At 46.6% G+C, this 23,760-nt stretch overlaps 1 long non-coding RNA gene across 5 annotated transcripts; it reads right to left on the reverse strand.

Moving 5' to 3' along the window:
* Window positions 1–692: 692 nt before the first annotated feature.
* On the reverse strand, window positions 693–23,760 carry LOC137209115 (uncharacterized). Of its 5 annotated transcripts, none has more exons than XR_010935902.1 (5): window positions 23,451–23,760; window positions 19,589–19,648; window positions 19,228–19,421; window positions 12,608–18,970; window positions 693–818 (listed from the first exon to the last, which is right to left on the reverse strand). It is a non-coding gene; the product is annotated as an uncharacterized lncRNA (long non-coding RNA). The 5 variants fall into 5 exon arrangements; XR_010935905.1 differs by having other exon boundaries at window positions 695–802; window positions 12,592–18,970; window positions 19,241–19,421; XR_010935904.1 differs by having other exon boundaries at window positions 695–802; window positions 12,592–18,976; window positions 19,241–19,421.

Genomic DNA, 23,760 nt, shown 5'->3' on the forward strand with positions numbered 1-23,760 from the left:
GATATGGGGATATATGTATACGTATAGCTGATTCACTTTGTTGTACAGCAGAAACTAACACAACATTGTAGAGCATTTACACTCCAATAAAGATGTGGAAAAAAAATAAAATAAAACATGCTCTGATGAAGGCTAACTTGGAAAGGATCACTTTTGCGGGAGCAGTGTGTTTGTCATAAGCGGCTACACACCGCCCTCTGGTGGCCTCATGAGATATGGCATGAGTAATTCAGGGCTCCATGGTTTTGTCAGCAAAAGCAGCCAACTCTCAAACTCACATACTTTCACCATCTTGCCATTAGAGCAAACCAAATTCTGTACGATTCAATGTTTTGGGGGAGCCTTCTAGTGAAAGTCATTGTCTTGACTACGACACAATAGGCCACTTCCCAGGTGCAGTATTTCAGAGAGTGTTGACTGAGCCCCTGCGTCAGGCCCAGGGTCCACAGCAGAGAATAGAGAGGAGGTCGCTGCCTCATGGGACCTGCAGGGGGAAGGTGGGAACGTGCTGGCCTTCACTTGTCTGCAGCCCAGCGCTGCGTGTCTGGTGAGGAGAAATTAGTCTATCCAATCAAAGACGTTTATGGCGCTTTTCTGTTTATATTAACAATAAAACGTTTTAAAAAACTGGAAACTGTCACTCAACATATTTGTATAACTTCATCCAAATTTACATAGAGTTAAAAAAATGGGATTACCTCATATTACCGGTCACTTTTTCACTTAATATGAGTAAGTGTTCTTCTCATTTAAAGTTTTAGAATTTATGAATTTAATGGCTGCATGATATTCCTTATGATACCTTGTATTTAAAGGACCTGCATCTATAGCTCCCGGTATCTTGTTCTTCTCTGCAAGTGGAGTCCAAATTCTATCATCTCCAGGCAGCTTCCAAATCTAGAATCATTCCCTGAACTTCCAGAGAACATTCTCTTTATCCTTGTTTCCTAGGATGGCAGGCCTTCATTCCATGTCATCTCTCCTGTGGATTCAGAGCTTCTCCCAGAGCAAGATGTTGCTCAATCAACTCTCAGTCTGCTCTCCACACAGTGATTGGCGTAGGGCTAATACTCAATAAAGATTTGAAAACACAAGAGATCCAAATGAGTTGCTCACTATTGCTGAAGTCATCCTAAAATTAGAAATAAATCTCGGAAAAGAATAGGGGTTATCTTGAGGCAAAAGACTGGTTTATTGTTGGCAAGGTTTGCAATCTGGGGATACGGAGCTTTTGCCTGTAACTGAAAGTAGGTTCCCCGGGGCGTGAATGGAGTGAAGCATTTTTAAAGGCAAAATCGGCAGAACGCACAGTTGGGAGACTTGTAAGGGGATTGGATGGCCCTTTGCAGTGCGACCACAAGTCCTCGCAGCTGGACCACAGTTTGCGATGACTGGCTGTCACTGGAGCTTCACCTTTGGCGCTTTTCCAGGTAGGACCCTTAGCAGAATCAGAAGTCTTTTAGAGCTTCTGTTTGTGGTTTTCTAAGAACTCAGAGCATGTTACTGAAACCCAGGTCTGTCATGACTGCCTGGCTCTATTTTATTTTGGGTCCCTGTTAACCACACCAGGTCCATTTTCTATGTTCTTTCCTTAGGGGATTTCTCTCATTTTTAATCTCCCTAAAGAGATATTATTTTACTGTAGCAGTGACAACATTAATCGCCCATGAAAATCCATTCCCCTCCTTGGGGTGCACAACTGGAAGACTTTCCAGCCTCTTGTGCGGCCACAGGACCATGTCCTTGCCAACGGAGCAGGAGAGGAACTGATGTGTGTCCTTCCAGACCTGGCCCATTATCACCTCCCACATGCATTTTTCCACGTCCCTGCCCCTTCTGCTGATGGACGCAGATGGGGATGACGTCCTAGGGATGGAGGAGGCCCAGGATGGAAGACTCTGGGCTCCTGATGACCACGTGAAGGAGTGCAGTCTCCCCAAAGTGAACACCCACCCAGCACTGTGATATGGGAAATATAGAGAGATACGCTGCTGAAATTTAGGGAGTCGTTTGGTGATTCACCGTAAACTAAACTCCTGAATGTATATTTGAAGAAAACACAAATTTGAAAAGATACATGGCCCCAATGTTCACAGCTGCATTATTTACAATAGGCAAGATAAGATGCAATCTGTGTCCAGCAACAGATGAATGGATAAAATAGAAACATTTCTATATAAAAGGGGATACTACTCAGCCATAATGAAGAATGAAATTCTGCCATTTGCAACAACATGGATGGACCTGATGGATACTATGCTTAGGGAAAGAAGTCAGACAGAAAAAGACAAACACTGTATGTTATCATTTATATGTGGAATCTAAAAAATAAATGAATGTATATAACAAAACAGAAACAGACTCACAGATATAGAGAATAAACTGCTTGTTTTTAGTGGAGAGAGGGGGGACAGGATGCAGTAAAGGATTAAGAGACAGTAACTACTATGTATAAAATAAATAAGCTACGTGTTGTTAGGAATTTACATGCTTTAAACTTATGTAAGGCCCTTGTACTGTCATGGGGGTTTTTATGGAGGCTGGGGCTAGGGTAAAGCTACCTTTGTCGAATAAAATAATTGCAACCTTTCCAACAGCTGCAGGGAATCAGCTTTCAGTCCATCTCTAGGTGAATGTGTGACTAACTTTTAAAATTCTTTTAAGAAAGTGGTCTGTTGGGAGTTTCTGTTCTTTCTAGATGGAACTTTGGTTACTTTTGTTTTCCAGAAAATTATGTATACAGCCTAACATGTCAAGTATACAGGCATGAAGTTGTTCATGATCTCTTTTAGAATTTTTTTTGTACACGATTTCTTGTCTTTTTCATAATAAGCTAATTTCTTATTGACCTGACAGAGTTCATTTATTTCCAAATAGAAGAACAATTCTTTTCCAAAAACCAGCCTTAAGTCGTATCCGTTAAGCACAGCATTTGCTTTCCAACTGGCTGTTTTACATTATCCACATTAAATTCCTCCTCCATTTCCAATGTTTAAAATTTTGCTTTCAGTTCCTAGGGTGAAGGCATCTTTGTGTAATTTCAATATTGCTATATAAAGAAAAAAGTTCAAGTTTTTACTGAAAAAAATGAAGCACAGCTGCCACAGAGGAAAAAAAGGCACCAGAAATGAGGTTATAGTAAGTGATAAATGGAAGAATATATTTTCAACATAGATAAGAGAAAAAGAGTTAAAATCAATAGCATACAGAGAATACCACAAATTAAGAAAAAGAACAGAAAAACTGACCAAGTGCATGACAGAAAACTCACATCTGAGGAACTGCGATGCTCAGCGAATCGCAAAAGACATCCCTGACCTTACTGAGTCATAACAAAGAGAGCACTTTTAGTGAGTTCCAATCCCACCACTACTTTCACATAAATATTAAAAAATGGTAGCGTGCTTAACCTAGCATTAAATGCATCTCTTTCACTACAGACACCAGCAAATACCCTTCAAGATGACATGCTAAGCACAGGTGTTCGTGTTTCTTTTATAGGAGACAGGATCTTGATTGGATAATTGCAATCACATGGATTCTCATGGAGGCGCCATTTCACCCATCAGCATGGCTTTCTCCCAATTAACCCAATGATACAAGATGCTGAGGGCTGAGAGAGCTCCTTCAGGGAGACACTGGTGACAAACCCTTGTTATGCGGTAGATAACCATCAGGTACTTGTGTGAAACTAGGAAAATCACCAACTCGTGTTGCCCTGGCTTGCTGTTGGTGGCAGCTTCATCTGGCTTCACCTGATGATGGTTTGGTCAAGATGAGGGAAACCTCCTTCTCAGCTACCACCCACTTCATACCAGTGCTTCCCCACTTCCCTGAGCACGAGAATTCCCGGGACCCTTATGGAAAGCATAAATCACCTGGTGCTTCATGGAGGACTCAGAAGTAGCACCAGGAGCTTCTTACTATCAACATAACCGGGAAACACTGCTCATAATCATTGGCTCCGTGCCGCTTTATTCACAGCTTCATGGATGTACAGATGAGGTACAAAAAACTGCACACATTTAAAGTGTACAGTTCAGTGAGCTTTGACATATATACCCAGAAAAGCATCAGCCTAATTAAGGTAAAAAACATACCCATCACCCCAAAAATTTCCTCATGCCCCTTTGTAATCCACACCTCCCTCCCTCCCATCCCCAGGCAACCACGAATCTGCTTTGTTTCCACTAAAGATAACATTGCATTTTATATAAATGACATCTTTCTGTATCTGGCTGCTTTCAGTCAGCATAAAGATTTTGAGATTTAAATAACAGATAAATAAGTAAGCAAGCAAGCTACAAGGACATATTTTGCAAGACAGGGAATACAGCCAGCATTTTAAATGACTTTAAATGGAGTATAATCTGTAAAGTTTTAAATCACTATGTTTGACACGGGAAACTAGTATATTATAAATCAACTATACCTCAAAAAACCAAACCAAACCAAAAAACCAACCCTTGTAACCACCATCCACGCCAAGAAACTGTAATTTTTCTTCCACTCCAGAATACCCTCCCCGTGCCCCTTCCCAATCTCAACCACCTCCCTACTTCCAAAACTATTCTCTGTCCTGATTTTTATACTCATTACTCTCCTTGAGTTTCTTTATAGGTTTTATCACCAAAGTGTGCTCTCTAGACCCTGTAGATGACGCTTGCTCATTTTGTTGATGTCTTTAAAATCTCTTTTAGTCTCTAAGTTCCTTCTGCATCCCTTTCTCTTTCTTACACTGTATCCATGGAAGAACCTGAGCGCTTCCCCCTATGGAAGTTTCCAGTATGTACTTTACAGACTGTGTCCTAGGATGCAGTTCAACACATCACTCTGTTCTCTACATTTCCTGCAGATTTTCAAGTGTATTCAGAGGACTGATCAGACTCTGGATCAAGATTTTGGATGAGAAGCTAGGTGTTGATGTGCTCTTTCATCAAGGTACACATAATGTCAGGGTGTCTGTTTTTTTCTGAGATGTTACCAGAGATGATGTTCAATGCTCACATCCATTAATCCACTTGGCGTGAAAAATGACGGTATTCTAATTACATCATCTCTTTCTCATTTATCAGCTGGATTAATTTTATAAAGACACACTTCCCTTCATCGACTATCTGGTCACCCAGTGAAACAGTTCATAGGCGAAAGGCAGTTTGATGTCTCTTTCTTTTCATGTATTTATCCATTATCAAGCGGATGAATTGCTACCCTGTCATCCTAGACTTATTGTGGTGATTATTTCACAATATATACAAATGCTGAATCCTTAGGTTGTACATCTGAAACTAGCAATGTTATACATCAACTATACCTCAAAAAAAAAGAACAAACCCTATGATATCCTAGGAAAATATGAGAACCAGTTGTGACTTCTGAAAAGAGGCAAAACTTCTTTTTTTGAGTGATATTTCAATTCTCTCCTCTCCCTTCCCCATTTTGTGTTTGTACCATATCCACATTCTCTGAACATAAAGCCATTATGAGATAGGCTGGGACCTGGGTCCCTCTACCTGAGCACTTGCACTTGCACCTGGACAAACGTCTCCTTGAGCAACAGAACACACACAAAAAAACCGCTAAGAGACTATAAAAAGAGCTGCATGCATGTGCAATTATGAACAGTAGGATACAAAAAGGCCACAAACCAACTGCCACTTCTGAGGTGCCGGGAGCAGAAGCAGGGAACCGTGCATGATGCCTGCACACACCACCACCAAGTGGGTGGGCAGACCACCTAAGCCAGCCCTCCGGCCTGACCCACCGATCCGCGCCCACCGTTATCCCATTTAAGGGACCAGCCTGCCTTACTCAGGGAGCAAACAAGGGCACCTGTTACTTGTTTTCGCTCCCTCAGCACAAGTCCCAATAAACCTGTGCCTCAATTCCTCCTGTGGGCGTCTTATCCATTTCTATTGATTAAAGAGGCCAAGGACCCAAGACCGTATCAATTACATAGCACAATCTCTTTTGAACCCTCATTTAATCTTAATTCTACAAATAACTATCTATTTACTGCACACGCTAATCCTTACCTCAATGTCTCTTTAGCTGTTTTCATTTCTGAAGCTGCTTCTTTCGTAGATTCCTCAAGGAGGGCTCTGGAACACGCTACCGAAACCGTGTAATAAAGACAGGATCAGTAATACTGATTTTTCCTTTTGCCTCAAGACTCCAGGATGGTTCAGTGTGAGACCGTTACTAACTCTATCTTTATTTAAAATTTGATATTTTGCTCATCAAGGATTTTTGGCATTAAATTTGCTTTTCGATGTACAACCTTTTTTTTTTTTTTTTTTTTTGCGGCTCGCGGGCCTCTCACTGTTGTGGCCTCTCCCGTTGCGGAGCACAGGCTCCAGACGCGCAAGCCCAGCGGCCATGGCTCACGGGCCCAGCCGCTCCGCGGCATGTGGGATCTTCCGGGACAGGGGCACGAATCCGTGTCCCCTGCATCGGCAGGCGGACTCTCAACCACTGCGCCACCACGGAAGCCCCTAAATTTGCTTTTTGAAAAATTATTGCATTAAAATCTCATTTATCTTGATTTCTGAGTTGTTTGGTGCCCCTGAAATTTTGTGCCAAAGGCCAGTGCCCTTCCTGCCTCTCCTGGTTCTAGCCCTGAGTTGGAGCTTCTCTGTCTTCCGTTTTTAGGTTCCCATCCCACTTAATTTTGATTCCAGTTGATGTCCACTGTGGGGTCCAGTCCCAATGGGGTTCCCGCACCTCAGTGTGAGAATTCAAAGAGTTTCATGACTTACCTTAGACCTCTGCCTCACTCGCTGGTGAAGGGAACCAAGTCCCTCCCTGGCTGGCTCAGCCGCACGTCCGGGACTGGCTCCTGCACCGCACAACCTCTAGGCTCTGCTGTGGAGCCTCACTGGGTCCCTGCACTGCGCATGCGGAGGCCCTCCTGGGAAGGGGGAGGCGCAGGCTCACTCTGCTCCTGTACTGAGCATGCGCCGGGCCCTCAGGTGTCCAGCTGCCTTGTTGCTTCCTTCGACTTTCCCGGCGCTGGTGGTGACGTTAGGCAGGTCTCCTGGCTGTTGTCCACCCACTTGTATTTTGTGGTAACAGGGGGATACCTTGTCAGCTACTCTTGTTGTGACTATTGCCCATGGCTTTTGGTTTTAATATCTGATTGCTCTGTCTGCGTTTACATGGAGATTCTGGAAGATAAGACTATGCTTCCGTGAATACTGCCATCTTTCCAGAATTCTGAAATTTATTTTGTTTTAAAAAGGATACTTTAAAAAAAAAGGGGAACCAGAATTATTTTTTATGTACAGAAAACATTTTTAAAATACATTAAAAACAACAACAAGAGACTACTGTTTGTTCAAGGCCTAGGTATGTCCTCATTGCTAACAAGGAGGATTGTAACTGCTAGGGATGTGACAGCTCCTGGTCCAGGCAAGCTGTAGACCAGGCAATCTGAACACCCTTGTGCCACAAACACCCAGACATGTGATGACCTGGCCAAGATCAGAAGAGAGAATGGGAAAGGTCCTGGGAGTGAGGAGGGAAGCGAAAACCAGGTGCAAGTTTGTGATGCAGTGTTTCCAGCTGCCAGGGTGGGGGTCCTGCTATTGGTCCAGGCAATCAAGTGAGTGATTGAGGTTTACTGCCTTCTGATGTGAGAGGAGGCAGGGATCAGGGATGGAGACACACACACACAGACACACAGAGAGACACACACAGAGACACACAGACACACACAGAGACACACACACAGAGACACACACAGAGACACAGAGACACACACACAGACACAAAGAGACACAGAGATGCACAGACACACAGACATACATACACAGACACACACAGAGACATAGACAGACACACAGATTCACGGACACACAGACACACAGAGACACACTCACACAGACATGCACGCACACACACAGATACACACACAGACTTACAGACACACACACACGGACACACACACACACACACACAGCCACGTCTGTTGGTGGATTGCCCCTAGTAGAAGTTGGCTAGAAAACATTCACCTCATTGAGGAAGCTTTGTTGTGTGGGCTGTGGGTGAGGAAAAAGAGAATCCCCGGAGGAGTTATTACTAGGCCTGTGCTGTGGACTGAATATTTATGTCCCGCAACTTCATATGTTGAAATCTTAACCCCTAAGGTGATGATATAAGGAGGTGGGTCCTTTGGGAGGTGATTGGGTCAGAAGGAAGACCCCAGAGGCCTGAGAGAGCCCCCTCGCCTCTTCTGACATTGAGGACACAGCAAAAATATGGCCACCTGTGAACCAGAAAGTGGGCCCTCACCAGACGGGGAATCTGCCGGCACCTCGATCTTGGACTTCCCAGCATCTAAAACTGTGAGAAATAAGCTTCTGTTGTTGATATGCCACCCAGTCTATGGTATTTGTTATAGCCATCCAAACGGAGTAAGATGGCCTGCGATTCTTGCAGCCAGTGTCGGATTATAAGTGCTGTGGATAGAAGGAAACAGAGGAAGGGGGTGGAGGCGAGGATTGGGGGACGTTTTGCTTCAACTGTGGGAAGAAGTGGAAGGAAATGATATTTAAGAAGAATTGTATATGTTCGTCTCCAGAGGGCCTGAAAATGCGTTGGAGAAAGCGCAGTATCCTTTTCTGATTAAAAACCAAAATAACGGGCTTCCCTGGTGGCGCAGTGGTTGAGAGTCCCCCTGCCGATGCAGGGGACACGGGTTCGTGCCCCGGTCTGGGAGGATCCCGCGTGTCGCGGAGTGGCTGGGCCCGTGAGCCATGGCCGCTGGGCATGCGCGTCCGGAGCCTGTGCTCCGCAATGGGAGAGGCCACGGCAGTGAGAGGCCCACGTACCGCAAAACAAACAAACAAACAAACAAACTCAAACTAACAACAAAAATAACCATAGGTAGAAATGTCCTGAACATGACAAAAAAACCATATACATACGTTAAAACCCCCAAGCCAGCAAGGATCCACTATCACCAAATCATGCCCTGATCTCATCATGAACAAGAGGCAGCAGACACTACAAATGGGACGATTAGAACCCCAAAACCTTCATGAAATAGAATAACTTGAGTAAACAATTACAGAAATTTCTGTAAATTGGTTAAAGGCCTAAAAAATCGTATTGGAACCATAAGTGAATAAGATACTATGAAAACATAACAGGAAAATTAGAAAAACAAAACAAGATAAAAAAATTTCTAAAACTTAAAACACAGTGCCATGGAAATTAGAGCTCTACTGGGTGGATTAGACAGCAGATTAACGAGGGTTGAAGAGAGAACCAGTGACCCAGAATGTTACAGGAGATAAAGTGATGGAAAAAAAAAAGAGGGCAAGTACAATGAGGCACATGAGGTACATATATAGAGAGTCTAATGTACATGGAATTTTAGGATGAGAAATGGAACGAGTGGTGAAGAGACAGGATGTGAAGTTTTTAGAATTTTGGTAAGCATGGATCTACAGATTCCAGTCCCGAGGAGGAAAAATAAAAATAAACTCGAACCTTGCCCTACAGTAATGGACTGTAGAATATTAAAGACAATTGAAGAGATTATCACAGAGGAGGGAAGGCAGACAACAGTGAGACCAAACAACAGACCAGTCAGCAGTCACAATTAAGGGCGAACACAAGGGAACGACATCTTCAGAGGCCAAGGGAAATGTCACAGAAACGTCTGTATAGATTTCATTCTAAACTACCACTCAAGAATAAAGCAAAATAAGAACGTTTTCAGATTAAAAAAGACTAAGAGAGTTTGCCTCTCTCAGGCTCTCACTGAGAGTGAGGAAGGATGTACTTAAGGAAGAAGTGAGTGAAACCCAGAAGGAAGGAGTAGAGGTGAGAGACACGGAGGCAGGAGCTGGGTGAGTGCAGGTCTAAGTCAGACAGTCATCGAGTGTGTGAAACAACAGTCAGGCGTTAGTAATAACAATCATCAGGACCAATTAGAGTCATAAACCTCTGTGATTCAGTGTTGTGTCCTAGCTATCGCCTGCCGCCCTTCCAGGGTTCAGGAAGCCTGAGCTGAGGCTGGCAACGCACACATGCGTATTGACAAATAATAATTTATATCTATTCATGTAATAAAAACAAGTGGGTTCATTCCTGGAATGCAAGTATGCTTCAACCTAGGAAAATGCATTGGTGTAATGAACCACATTAATGGAAAGAAGGGACAAACACAGGATCGCCTCAATTAATGCAGAAAAAGCAGTTGAAAAAAATTCAACACACTTTCATGATAAAAAACACTCAACACACTAGGTTTGAAGGTAATTACCACCACATAATCAGTGCCATATGTGTAAAACCTGCAGCCATCATAATACTCAATGGTGAAAGACTGAAAACTTTTCCTTTGGCATCAGGAAGCATGTAAGCATGCTGGGTTTTCCCACAAAAGAAGCAACATAGTAGGGGTAGTTTTAGCCACAGCAGTTAGAAAAGACAGATCAATAAATAAATGAAGGAAGGAATTAATCACTGACATCCAAAGTTGAAAGGAGGAAGTAGAATTAGCCCTGTTCTCACAGAACGTGATCTCATATGTAGAAATCTTAAGGATGCCACAAAAATGATATTAGAATTAATAAGTGAATTCAGCAAAGTGACAGGATACAAAGTCAACATTGAAAATCATTTGCAATTCTGTATACTAATATGATCAATCTGAAAAGGAAATTAAGAAAACGATTTTATTCACAATAAAATCAGAAAGAATAAATTACTTAGTAATTTACCTGACCAAGGAGGCGAAGACTTTCACAATGAAACTTGCCAGCCTTTTGGAAACAGATTAAATGACACAAATCCCATTTTCATGGATAGGAAGACTTATCACTGCAAAGATCTCAATATTATCCATTTCAATTTACAATTTACAATTCCAATCAATTCCCTATCAAAACCCCATTCTAAGTCGAAAACCCCATCCTACACTGAAAACCCCATCCTAAAATTCACTTTACATCAAATAGACCCCTAAACAGTCAAACAATTTTGAGCAAGAAAAATAATGTGGAAGGACACAAACTTCCCAATTTCAAAATTTACTACAAAACTACAATAATCAGGGGCTTCCCTGGTGGCGCAGTGGTTGAGAGTCCGCCTGCCGATGCAGGGGACATGGGTTCGTGCCCCGGTCCAGGAAGATCCCACATGCCGTGAAGCGGCTGGGCCCGTGAGCCATGGCCACTGAGCCTGTGCGTCCGGAGCCTGTGCTCTGCAACGGGAGAGGTCACCACAGTGAGAGGCCCATGTACTGCAAAACAAACAAACAAACAAAAACTACAATAATCAAAAGAGCTTGGTACTGGCATAAAGACAGAATTATCAATCAATGGAATAGAATTCAGAGCCCAGAAGCAAACCCTCACATATATGGTCAAATGATTTTTGACAAGATCATTCAAGGGTAAAAGACTGACTTTTCCACAAAGGGTGCTGGGAGAATGTGGTATCCACGTGTAGAGGAATGAGGCTGGACCTCTGCAAACATCATTTATAAAAGTTCACTCACAAATGAATCTGAGACATAAAGGTAAGAACTGAAAATACATAACCTTATCTCTCTCCCACATTATTATAACCACTTTTCATTATTCTGGCCATGATGCTTTCTTCAGGATATACAGGATTTTAGCAAAGTTCCACAGGGGAAAGCTTACTTAGTTCTTTGGGGCTAGGAGACAGTGTGGAGCCAACCTTGGCTATGCTGAACAGATCTCCCACTTTACCGACTCCCACTGAGACCTACTTCCCACCTTCACATCATCTCCTAGGGATTCGGGGACATTTCCACCGTCTTAAGAACAGACCGCTTGCCCCCCAAAGATTCATATCACAAAAAAGAGGCAACATGACTGAAAAATATCTCTAATACGATACATAGATTGTCAAAAGATGTTTTACACAGATAGATGTTTATAGAGGATGGAGGGAGAGAGGAAGAAACAAAGGACAGAGATGGGGGGTTGGACACATAATTTTACGTCTTTACGCGTGGTAAGGGACAACTCCCAGTCAGCTGGTCACCTTACATTTGTTATTTGCAGTGGATTTTCATTAACTTCAAAATGAGTTTAAAGAAGAAAAGAAAATGAATATACTTTAAAGAAATCCTGTAACTTTATAAAACATGTTCTGATAAAGGCTAACTTGGAAAGGACCCCTTTTGAATGGGAGCAGTGTGTTTGTCGTAAGCACACTGCCCTCTGGTGGCCATATGAGATATGGCATGACTGCTGCAGGGCTCCAAGATTCCATCAGCAAAAGAAGCCAACATCAAAATTCACAGTCTTGTTGTTAGAGCAAACCACATTCTGTAAGACTCAAAGTTCTGGGGGAGCCTTCTAGTGAAAGTCATTGTCTTGACTACGACACAATAGGCCACTTCCCAGGTGCAGTATTTCAGAGAGTGTTGACTGAGCCCCTGCGTCAGGCCCAGGGTCCACAGCAGAGAATAGAGAGGCGGTCGCTGCCTCATGGGACCTGCAGGGAGAAGGTGGGAACGTGCTGGCCTTCACTTGTCTGCAGCCCAGTGCTGCATGTCTGTTGAGGAGAAATTAGTCTATCCAACCATGATATTCTTTATGATACCTTGTACTTAAAGGACCTGCATCTATAGATCCTGCTTCCAGCTTCCTCCACAACCGTATCTTGTTCTTCTCTGCAAGTGGAGTCCAAATCCTGTCATCTCCAGGCAGCTTCCAAATCTAGAATCATTCCCAGAACTTCCAGAGAACATTCTCTTTATCCTTTTCTCCTCGGATGGCAGGCCTTCAATTGCATGTCATTTCTCCTGTGGATTCAGAGCTTCTCTCAGACCAGATGATGTTCAGTCAATTCTCAGGCCACTCGCAGCACAGTGCTTTGCATATGGTAAATGCTCAATAATTTGAAAACACAATAAATCTCAGTGAATTACTTGCTGTTGCTGACAATGTGAATTGTCCATGAAAATCCATTCCCCTCCTTGGGGTGCACAGCTGGAAGATTTTCCACCCTCCTTTGTAGCCATAGGACCATGTCCTTGCCCATGGAGCAGGAGAGGAACTGATGTGTGTCCTTCCAGACCTGGCCCATTATCACCTCCCACATGCATTTCTCCATGTTCTTGCCCCTTCTGCTGATGGACGCAGATGGGGATGACGTCCTAGGGATGGACGAGGCCCAGGATGGAAGACTCTGGGTTCCTGATTGACCACGTGAAGGAGTGCAGTCTCCCCAGTGTGAACTGTGATGTGTGAAATGTGGAGTGAAATTTTGGGAGTTGTTGCTGCTGAAATTTTGGGAGTTGTTTGGTAATTCAGCATAAACTAATATATACACAAAAATTTTCATCATGGCATCAGCCTAAATAGGCATCAATCAAGTACATTTAAAATGACAGGGACAGGATTTCCCTGGTGGCACAGTGGTTAGGAGTCTGCCTGCCAGTGCAGGGGACATGGGTTCGATCCCTGGTCTGGAAGATCGCACATGCCGCAGAGCCACCGGGCCTGTGTGCCACAACTACTGAGCCTGCGTTCTAGAGCCTGTGAGCCACAACTGCTGAGCCTGTGTGCCACGGCTGCTGAAGCCCGCAGGCCTAGAGACCGTGCTCCACAACAAGAGAGGCCACGGCCATGAGAGGCCCGCACACCACAGTGAAGAGTGGCCCCTGCTCGCCTCAACTAGGGAAAGCCTGCCCAGCAACAAAGACCCAACACAGCCATAAATAAATAAATAAATAAATAAACTTACATTAAAAAAAAAATGACAGGGACTTCCCTGGTGGTGCAGGGGTTAGGAGTCTGCCTGCCAATGCAGGGGACATGGGTTCGATCCCTGGTCTGGAAGATCCCACATGCCGCAGAGCCACCGGGCCTGTGTGCCACAACTACTGAGCCTGCGTTCTAGAGCCCGTGAGCCACAACTACTGAGCCCGCGAGCCACAACCACTGAGCCCGCGAACCACACGACTGAAGCCTGCACGCCTAGAGCCTGTGCTCCGCAACATGAGAAGCCACCGCAATGAGAGGCCTGCACAGCACAATGACGAGTGGCTCCTGATCACAGCAACTAGAGAAAGCCTGCGCACAGCAATGAAGACCCAATGCAGCCATAAATAAGTAAATAAATATGTTTAAAAAATAATAAAATAAAGCAAAAAATGACAAAACTCAATGTTGCCTTTCTAGTTTCATCCTCTAAATTAACCCTGCTCTTCTGACGCAGTCATTTGACATCAGAGAACTTTGATTCCTCAGAATTTTTTATTTTGACCTTAATAAACGTTGCAATCAGAATTATAACAGTATTTGAAAAACAGCATTGAAAATGTATTTTACAGGGAAAATTTCAAACAGACATTTTAATTGTTTTGATCCTGTTTTGAGAATACAGCACAGTCAATTATTTATAGTTTATCTATGTTTATTTTCAATTAACTAAAAGTGTTTTAGTTGGGATCAATTTTAAAAAAAATAAACGACAGGTTTTTTGTTCACATCACATCTTAATGACTGACTATAAATGCTCTCGTTGTAAGATTTCTTTAGTGATCATTATTTGTACTTGGTCAACTGATCTGAGTCAAATATTGATATCAAAAAACTTCAAAATGATCTTTTTCTTCCATCAATCTTAAATCAATAATACATTTGACCACATGGAGTTTTATATGGTGTGTATTATTTTTACTATTAATACTCTCCATGATAGTGCAAGTCTTTTTTAAAAATAAATTTATTTATTTATTTTTGGCTGTGCATGGCTTTCTCTAGTTGCAGTGAGCGAGGGCCACTCTTCGTTGTGATGTGCAGGCCTCTCATAGCGGTAGCTTCTCCTGTTGTGGAGCACGGGCTCTAGGAGCACAGGCTTCAGTAGTTGTGGCTCGTGGGCTTCAGTACTTGTGGCCCGTGGGCTCTAGAGAGCAGGCTCAGTAGTTGTGGTGCACGGACTTGGTTGTTCCATGGCATGTGGGATCTTCCCGGACCAGGGATGGAACCTGTGTCCCCTGCATTGGCAGGTGGATTCTTAACACTGTGACACCAGGGAAGTCCCAGTGCAAGTGTCCTTAATGTCAAAGGCTTGTTTCCAATCAGTGTATTCCTTGAAGACAGCAATTCAGTTTTTAAAAAAAATTTATTATTTATTTATTTTTGGCTGCATTGGGTCTTCTTTGCTGTGTGCGGGCTTTTCTCTAGTTGCAGCGAGCAGGGGCTACTCTTCATTGCGGTGCATGGGCTTCTCATTGCAGTGGCTTCTCTTGTTACGGAGCATGGGCTCTAGGCATGCAGGCTTCAGTAGTTGTGACACACAGGTTCAGTAGTTGTGGCTCATGGGTTCAGTAGTTGTGGCTCATGGGCTTAGTTGCTCCATGGTATGTGGGATCTTCCCAGACCGGGGCTTGAACCTGTGACCCCTGCATTGGCAGGTAGATTCTTAACCACTGTGCCATGAGGGAAGTCCCAGCAACTCAATTTTGATGCAAGCTTTGGAACACTTGCCCAAAAGCCTCCACCACCCTCCTATTCTGCCCACCTCATTAGAGAACAGAAGGTGTTCTCAGAGCTACTTACAAGATACAGGCAGAAAGAAGCTACTTAGTGGATCCAATCACCTGACTAGGAATTGAGAGAATCTTTCCCACTCAAATATCCTGGTAAGGAACCATGTTTCTAATTTCTCTGGGAATAAAAAGACACCAGGGAAAGAGTCCATGGTGGGGAAATGAATGTCTAATTCATTTGAAAATCATTCCATCTCCTTCCCTTTCATCCTGGTGTTTATGGTAGGGAAAAAGCCCTGGCCGTCACCGTGTGGTTTTCATTATATTTTCCTTAAGAAGAGAAAAATAGTCTAATTGAGGGCGGAAATTGGCCAAACTCAATGGTCGAGTTCCTAACCTCTCTTGCAGCTGAAAGCAGCCAGATGAACTTCAGGCAGATTAGAAGTGAGCAGAAGGATTATGTGGACTTGTGGGAGGCTCTTTAGATAGAGCAGACACAGCTGGATTGGCCCTTTCGCCCTTCATTTTCCTCCCTCCTCAGAAATGAAGACTTGGTGGCTGGTCAAGGCTGGTGCTCCAGCAGCCACTTTGTACCGAAAGACAGGCAGCCTTGAGGTTGGACACCAGCTAAAAATGCTGGGGCAGAAAAAGATGGGCTGGCTACCAAGGTGTGCAGTTGAGGGTCAGTATGAACAGTTTACATTCATGAGAAAGGAAGAAATCTCCCTCTTGCCTGTGCCTGTGGTATTCTGGTTTTTCTGCTATATTAGGGAAATATGGGCATCCAATGATAGTGGGCCTTCCTTGCTAAGGCAGACAACCTGCACTAGCCTGAACTCTGTGGGACACCCCGTCCTCAACCCTTCTCCTTGCTCACGAGCTAGACAGCAGCTCAAGCTTCCACAAACTCCAGGTGACCAAGTGATATTTTGGGTTCTTTAGTGGCGATGTTCTCTGGAGGTGAATTTGGAGACTTTGATGGGATGATTCCCGGCCACTTCCTGCAAACCAACACAGAGCCTGTGCTCCTAACCATTATAGTAGAGCCTCAGCCCAGGCAGCCCTTCCCTTTGGTCCTCTGATCTCTGCTTCATCTACTCCAAGTTTAATCAGGGGCTTCAGTCTTTCCTCCTCAAAGGAGAGCTTAGAATTTCCTCCCTGTGAGGACTTTTGTTCTCTGCTTTAGGGGGGCTCCATCTCTGGGCAGAGAAAAGAGAGGTCGCTGACCATGGACTCACTCAATAACTCAGACCGTGGGACTCCCCCTGACTTTACTTTTTTTTTTAATGGGTATACTATTTTACTGACATTTAAATTTCACCAAAAATGAGCTCAGGTATATGCTGGCCATATGTTCAGATTTTTGAAAGATAAATGGATAAGACAGCTTTAAGGGTGCAATGTATTTAACACTGTACAATATACTCAACAATTAGACAATCTAAGGGGTGGTATAACTATACACTTAGGAGCACAGTTTTGGGACAAGCCCTGGAATTGGAGAAAAAACCCGCCATTCAGGACTGAACACAGGTCCTTGGTTGCTAACAGAATCTCTCCTTGACTTCCAACTTGAGACAAACCGAGGAGTCTGTCAGTATACAAAACCCACAGCATTCAGGACATAGAGTAACAGGGTAGATTGGCCAGAGCCAATTCGGATTGTGAGGGGGGCCAGTCTGAAGTGAGTAGCGTTCAGCGTTGCAGCTGAAGTCTAGGGTCTGTAGATTAGAGCAGCCACCTTCTAAAAATCGCTGTGGACTTCCCTGGTGGCACAGTGGTTAAGAATCCACCTGCCAACGCAGGGGACAGGGGTTTGAGCCCTGGTCCGGGAAGATCTCACATGCCGCGGAGCAACTAAGCCCGCGAGCCACAACTACTGAGCCCGTGTGCCACAACTACTGAAGCCCATGCACCTAGAGCCTATGCTCCACAACAAGAGAAGCCACTGCAATGAGAAGCCCGTGCACTGCAACAAAGAGTAGCCCCTGCTCGCTGCAACTAGAGAAAGCCCGTGCGCAACAACGAAGACCCAACGCAAAGATAAATAAATAAATTAATTAATTAAAAAAGAAATTGCTTGTTTCCAAACAAGTTCCTAAGATGCTTTTCCCAAACAGGGCCCCTGACTTGACTTTGATGGACAAGGTGGCCCATAATGCCCCCACCCATTTGTGGTTTTGGGGAAAAGACAGAGCCCCTTCCTGTGCAGAAGCTGAACCGGAGGGATGCCAGCCCTGGGGGCTGGACCAGGGGTGGGCGGTGGATCACTGCTGGAGGAGCCTGAGGGGTGGGTGGGGCCTGTCCTCAGTCCTGAGCTCCCTGGACTGAGACTCTGACTTTCCTGAAGCTTCCTTGAGCACCTGCTATATTTTGTTAAAACCCTTTCTCCTCACACAAGCTCCACTCAGAAATTCCCCTGGATCAAACACGTCCAAAGTCATGCCTCTTAACTCAGTGGCCACCTTAAATTTTTAACATTTTTTATGTAACCCAGAATCAAACTTTAATCAGTCTACTCATACATACTTGGCCGGACACAACAGGCCACAAGTTACATGTTATTGATACGAAAAATCAGGGATTGATAAATCCAGAGATATAAGGAATATTGGGGCGCCCCAGCGCTGAAGGTGAGGGGAATGAGGAGTGACTAATACATACAGCATTTCCCTTTGATGAAATGTTCTGGAATAGACGTTAGAGGGGGTTATGTAACATTGTGAATGTACTTAGTGCCACTTACATGTACAATTTAAAATAATCAAAGAATTAAATTTTAAGTGAACTTTATATCATAGAATAAACAATTTAGTATCTGGAATAAAACCCCCAAATGTTGAAGAAAATGGAATTAGAGGGGAGGGGAAGGAAGGCTCCAGTGCTGCTGTAGGCACTGTGGCAGCTCCTAATTGGGCCCTGAAGGCTCTGCATGTGCTTGTGCTAGTGGCTGAGCTGGCAGCAGCTCCAGGGATCTTAAGGGAGGAACTGGCTCCAGCACCTGAGTAACGAGAAGAACTGGGTCTGCTGTGGTCTCTAATCCAGAACTGGAGCTGGATACACTCCGGGGCTACAGCTGGTGCCAAAGCACGATGGGCTCCAGAGCCAGGGGCAGTGCCCTCACTGAGGTGGCTTCAGCTCTGGACTGAGGCTGTTGAGGAAACTGGCTGAAGTTGTAGAGGAAGCACTAGGACAGGTTTCTGTGACGATTCAGGCTCTGAAGATGGGAGGAGAGCTGTTGCTGGAACCTTCTCTGGAGCAGGAATTGGAGCCTGTGTAGATGCTTTTTCTCCCTTTTGAGATTGAATGAGAGCTAGGGCATAAGCACACCCTGGTTGTGGAACTGGAGCTGGCATATTCGCCTTTGAACTCAAATGAGAGCTGTGGCTTGAACTTGCTGTGGCTCTGGAGCTGTAGCGGGCAGCAGAGGTGTAGGTGGCTCTGGGTCTCAAGGTGTTTCCAGAGCTTGTTTTGGAGCCTGTGCTGTAGCTCCAAGAAGAGAAAATATCATCAGTAGGATCGCTTTTCCAAAGACAAGAAACTTCTCATGGCCAATCAATGAAGTCTCAGTCTAACATGCCACCCCCAGGAAGTCTTCCAGGACTTCAGTCCAGGAGAATAGTGATCTGAGCCTCCTCATTGCTCCTGGCCCAGTTCTAGCCTCTGAAGCCTCTATTTTGTGTGGCCCGGCCACTCCCCCTCCCCACTGGTTTCCATCACCCACCCTGAGTCCTCCTCACCATCACTCTCTACCTCAGTGGGCTCCGGGTGCTCCAGCTGTGCCAGAAGGAGGTGGGCACGGTGCTCTAGGTCTGAGCCAGGCATGCTGAGCTCTAAGTAAGCCAATAGCGTCTTCAGGCAGGGAAATTCTGGGGGCTGGTGAAAATCCTCACGGGAATGGTGTAGCCAGAGGCCCAGGATGGAGGGCACGGCCCTGGGAGTAGTCAGGTGGGCAGCAGCGTCAGAGGCCTGGCCTTTCCTTCCACCTTGCAATGTGTGGGATCCAGGGTTCTGCCAGCTCCTGCCCATCCACAGACCCTACATCTCTACACAGCTCTTTGGGGAATGGAGTCCCTCCCTCTTGAATCAAAGCCCACTCACATTTTTAGTTGGTACAGGTATCCGCCGTACTCATCAGAGTCAGGGAGGCTGCATCGGTACCTAGAGGAGGCCAGGAAGGCGTCACATGGACTGTGCTGACACCTGGATGTGATGGCCAGTGTGACAGTGTGGCCCCAGGGAGAATGGAAGCTCTGGAGGGAAGGGCTGCTGTCTGCTCGATGCATTAAATGATAGTTGTTCCTAGAACAATGCCTGCACGCAGTGGGCCTTCCTCTATATTTGAAGAATGAATGAGCCCAGTCAGCCCCGTCACACATATCTGAGCGTCCTGGGCCCCACTGATCGCCCCCAGGGGTCTCTGCTCTCACTCCAGATTGAATCACACATCAACGTTCAAATGGGAAAACAGTATAGCCAAGGCCACCAGCCCAGTGGCAAATGAGGCAGAGCATCTGCTCCCTCCCACGAGGGAGCAGAGCAATGACAGCGTAGCACAGCCACAGCCCTTCTGGCAGACCTTCCCATGGGGCCAGGTCCCCAGAAAGGACTTTCCATGAAGGACCCACTTAGACCCTACGGTCACCCTAGGGGGCTGGTCCTCTCTTTACCCTAGCGTGCAGAGGGGCAAATGAGGCTCAGAGAGGTGTAGTGACATTCCCACATCTCACAGCTAGTAGGTGGCCGAGTCACCAATGTCCCAGGAGGGGCAGGAGGTCCAGCACCTGCTGGGTAGTTGCAAGGGCTCTGTAGGTGCCCAGAAAGGCGGGGAGGTCGGAGGGGTCGCTGTCAAGGAAGGCAGGCACCAGGTTGCCCACCAGCTTCTCCAGCCTGCCTGCCTGGACACTCCACACCATGAGAGTCCCATTCCTGTCCCCTGTGGACACATTTTCCCCTGGGGTGGAACGGAGCAGAGACACGAGTCAGAGGAAGCACCATGGACCACCAGGAGGGCTGAGGCTGGAGCTGAGACCAAATCCCCAAGCCTCAGGGACTTGTGGCAGAAGATGGGGCAGGGGGGCCCTCAGCAGAATAAAGGTTCTGGAGTCACCAGTAGAATTGGCCGCGGGCAATGATTAAATGTATTAGGATCTCAGAGCAGTTTGTAGCACAGTACTGAGAGCTCCTTCCTGTATTAACTGCATCATCCCTGTGATTGTTATAAAAATATGCCATTCTAGGGATGAGAACACAGAGGCTGATCCCAGAGTGGGAGGGATCAGGAGTGTCAGGCAAACAGGGACACCTGGGGATGGAGTTAAAACAGGAGAATCTGTAGAAAAAGGCAGAAACACCCTTGACTTAACATGAAGTAGATGCTATCAGTCTTTCTGAGGTTCCTACAAATATGTGGACAAAGCAGGGACTGGGCAGTAGGGCAGGTGGGAGAGGAGATGGGGTCTAGATTCCTCTGGGAGCAGGGCTCTAGGAGGGAGCCCAGGGGAGGACCAGGGTGGCTCTGGGACTCGGAGCTTCCTGGGTGTGGAGTCTCCTCTCTGGCACTCACCCTGAGCCTGCCCTGGGCTCTGTTGCTGGTGTGGGGCACCTGCCCCTCCTGCAGGGAGATGGAACAGGGGGCTCCGTGGACCGGCTCCTGTCCGATCTCCCATGTGGGGCCCTGAGAAATCAGTGCCCAGCAGCCAGACAGAAAGCCTCAGAGCCTTGTCCAGCTGTCTGTGCTGGCTCTCAGACCCACCAGACATCTGCACCCCAGACACACGCCTACCACTCTGCACAGACCTCCACCAAGGACAGAGAAAAAGCTGACAAGCTGAGGGCCTTGGATTCACGTTGGCACCTCAGGAATCCTCCTTCCCCCACGCCAGCCCTGTCCTCGGGTGTGACCATGACAGGACCACCAAGTTACCAAGTGTACACCAACCAGTTCCAGCCCGGGGGGACCCTCCCACCAAGTCCCCCTTCCTCCACATGGAGATGAAGGGATGTGGACCTGCTCAGGGTGGGCTCCCAGAGGTGGCCGCGCCTGGACTGGCCTGCTCTAGGCCACCTTATGTTACCTGAGGTGACCTCCTCGTAAATGACCAGAGGTGTTGGTTTTGAGGATTGAACCAACGTCTACAGCATCTGAAAAACCTCTCATTCCAGCGTTCCCTGAAGCAGAAGCCCCGGGAAGTCGGGCCACAGCAGGAGAACATCTTTCTCTATGAGCTGGGGCTGTCACTTGAAAGTGGGTGCCTGGTTAAAGGCTTCCGAGCTCTGTTGGAGTTTGTGGTTGGTCCAGGAAGCGACTTCACTCCCGGGGGCCCCCTTCCTTGAGTCCCCTCCTCAGACAATAGCTCTCCACACAGCACTCTGGGTGGCGGACTGTTCACCCTCTTCTCCATGCAAGCCCATATCTCACACAGTCACACCCGCAGCCCTCTCCACAGCCCCCGGGGGTGGGGGTCTGTGGGCAGCTTTCAGGAGACAGACCTGGGCTCCAGACTCGTCTCCTCATTCGTACCTGTTCTCCATCCTGGATAAGGCATTGTGTCTCTCAAGTCCTATCTGTCTCCCATCTGCACTGTGGGAATGATTCTAGCATGTTCTTCTCGGGATGTCCTCAGGTATAGGTGGGAAAGGAACTCAAAAATGTGGGAGTGGTGTCACATGTAGGCTGTGCCTCTAATCCCTTTTTCCTCCTCTTGTTACCTCCCCCATGTCTGTTCCTCTTCTGATCCCACCCCATAAGACCTTGTTTAATGTCACTGTGCACATCTGTGTGTGTGTGTGTGTGTGTGTGTGTGTGTGCGCATGCGCGTGTGCCAGTTCTCACTCTCTGGAGGCCACAATACTGCCCCCACGTAGGGAGGGATGGGCAAGAACTTCCTAAGGTCTTAACGGCTTCTAATTTCCAGAGTAGACCCGAGGAGAGGGGTTCCAGCCTTGGCCTGGGCCGTGGTAACACTGTGACACAAAGCCATACAGGGAGCAGGACCTGGAGCTGGGATGACAGACCCAGACAGTCTGGCTGCACGGTCCACACTCATCACCACAGTGCTGGCAGCAGAGAGACGGACACCTTCATGGGGCACACAGCTTGGCAGGCTCGGCTTCTCTGGCTGGACACCTAGTGGTCCAGGGACAGACTGGCAGACGAAGGGCTGCCATCACCAGGTAGACTTGACAATCTCATTTGCTGCTGCCTTTATGTTCCTGTCCTTGAATGCCTCTCCCCAAGACTAAGGCTGGCTGGAACATGATATCCAGGCCCAACCCCAGTATAAACAGTCCACTTCACTAGGAATAAGAAAATTTTTAGTCACCTGGAGTAAGATGTTCAGCCTTGCTCAAAATCCCCTGGGAAGCAGTTTCTCCCAGTGACTTCATTAGGAAAGTAGATCAGAGTTGAGCTAATCTTATAAGGGTCTAAGTGTTAATTGGCCCCAAACTGCCTTCTGGGACTCTCTTCCCACTCCCTCCCCCATGTCCATGCATCGGCAGCTCCATCTCTCCACCTGCTCAGACCAGAACCCTGGGGCTCTGTCTGCTCCCTCTTTCCTCCTCACCCCCCACATGCAGTCAGCTCATCCCCTGTCCCTGGATCTCAACTCCAAAATGCATTATCCCCTCTCTGCATCTCCCTCCCTTCCCCTAGTCCAGGCCGCCGCTGACACTGTCCCTAATTCCTGTTCTTTGCTTCCATTTCCTACTTCCTCTGATTCAAGAGAGGGATCTTTAAAGACAAGTCTGTTTCTGTCACTCTGTTAACAAACAGGAAATCTCTCAGCGGTTGTTTGGGGAGAAGCCCCAGTCCTCAGCCAGACCTCACGCCCCTCCTCCTGCCAGCAGCCCACCTTGCCTGTTCCGCTCAGTCCAGCCACACTGGCCTCTGTCTCTTCTTCCAAGAAACTCCTCCCCAGCCTTCAAAAGCCCCAGGCTGGGACCCCACAGAGCTCTTTACCTGGGTGGCTTCCCATGCAAGTTTTACTTCACAGGCTGGAGGTTGCTCCTCCCTGGGCCCTCAGTTCCTCCCCGACGGTGCTTGCCTTGGTCCCCAGGAGTTGTCAGTCTAGCCTGCTGGGCCCCAGTACTTGCTAGGGGAAGTGGCAGGAGGCTGGGACCCCAGGCAGCCTCAGGTGGTTAGCCTGAAGACTCCTACCACCAGCTTGCAGGTGAGCCCAGAGGTCTCTGTCGCCCCATGGCGACCCCGGGAGAAGAGGCCCTGCGGAGTTCCCAGAGCCTCTCCCTTCCGGTTTTCCAAGTGGAATTTA

The sequence above is a fragment of the Pseudorca crassidens genome, chromosome 16 (genome assembly GCF_039906515.1).
Source record: "Pseudorca crassidens isolate mPseCra1 chromosome 16, mPseCra1.hap1, whole genome shotgun sequence".
Classification (NCBI taxonomy): domain Eukaryota; kingdom Metazoa; phylum Chordata; class Mammalia; order Artiodactyla; family Delphinidae; genus Pseudorca; species Pseudorca crassidens.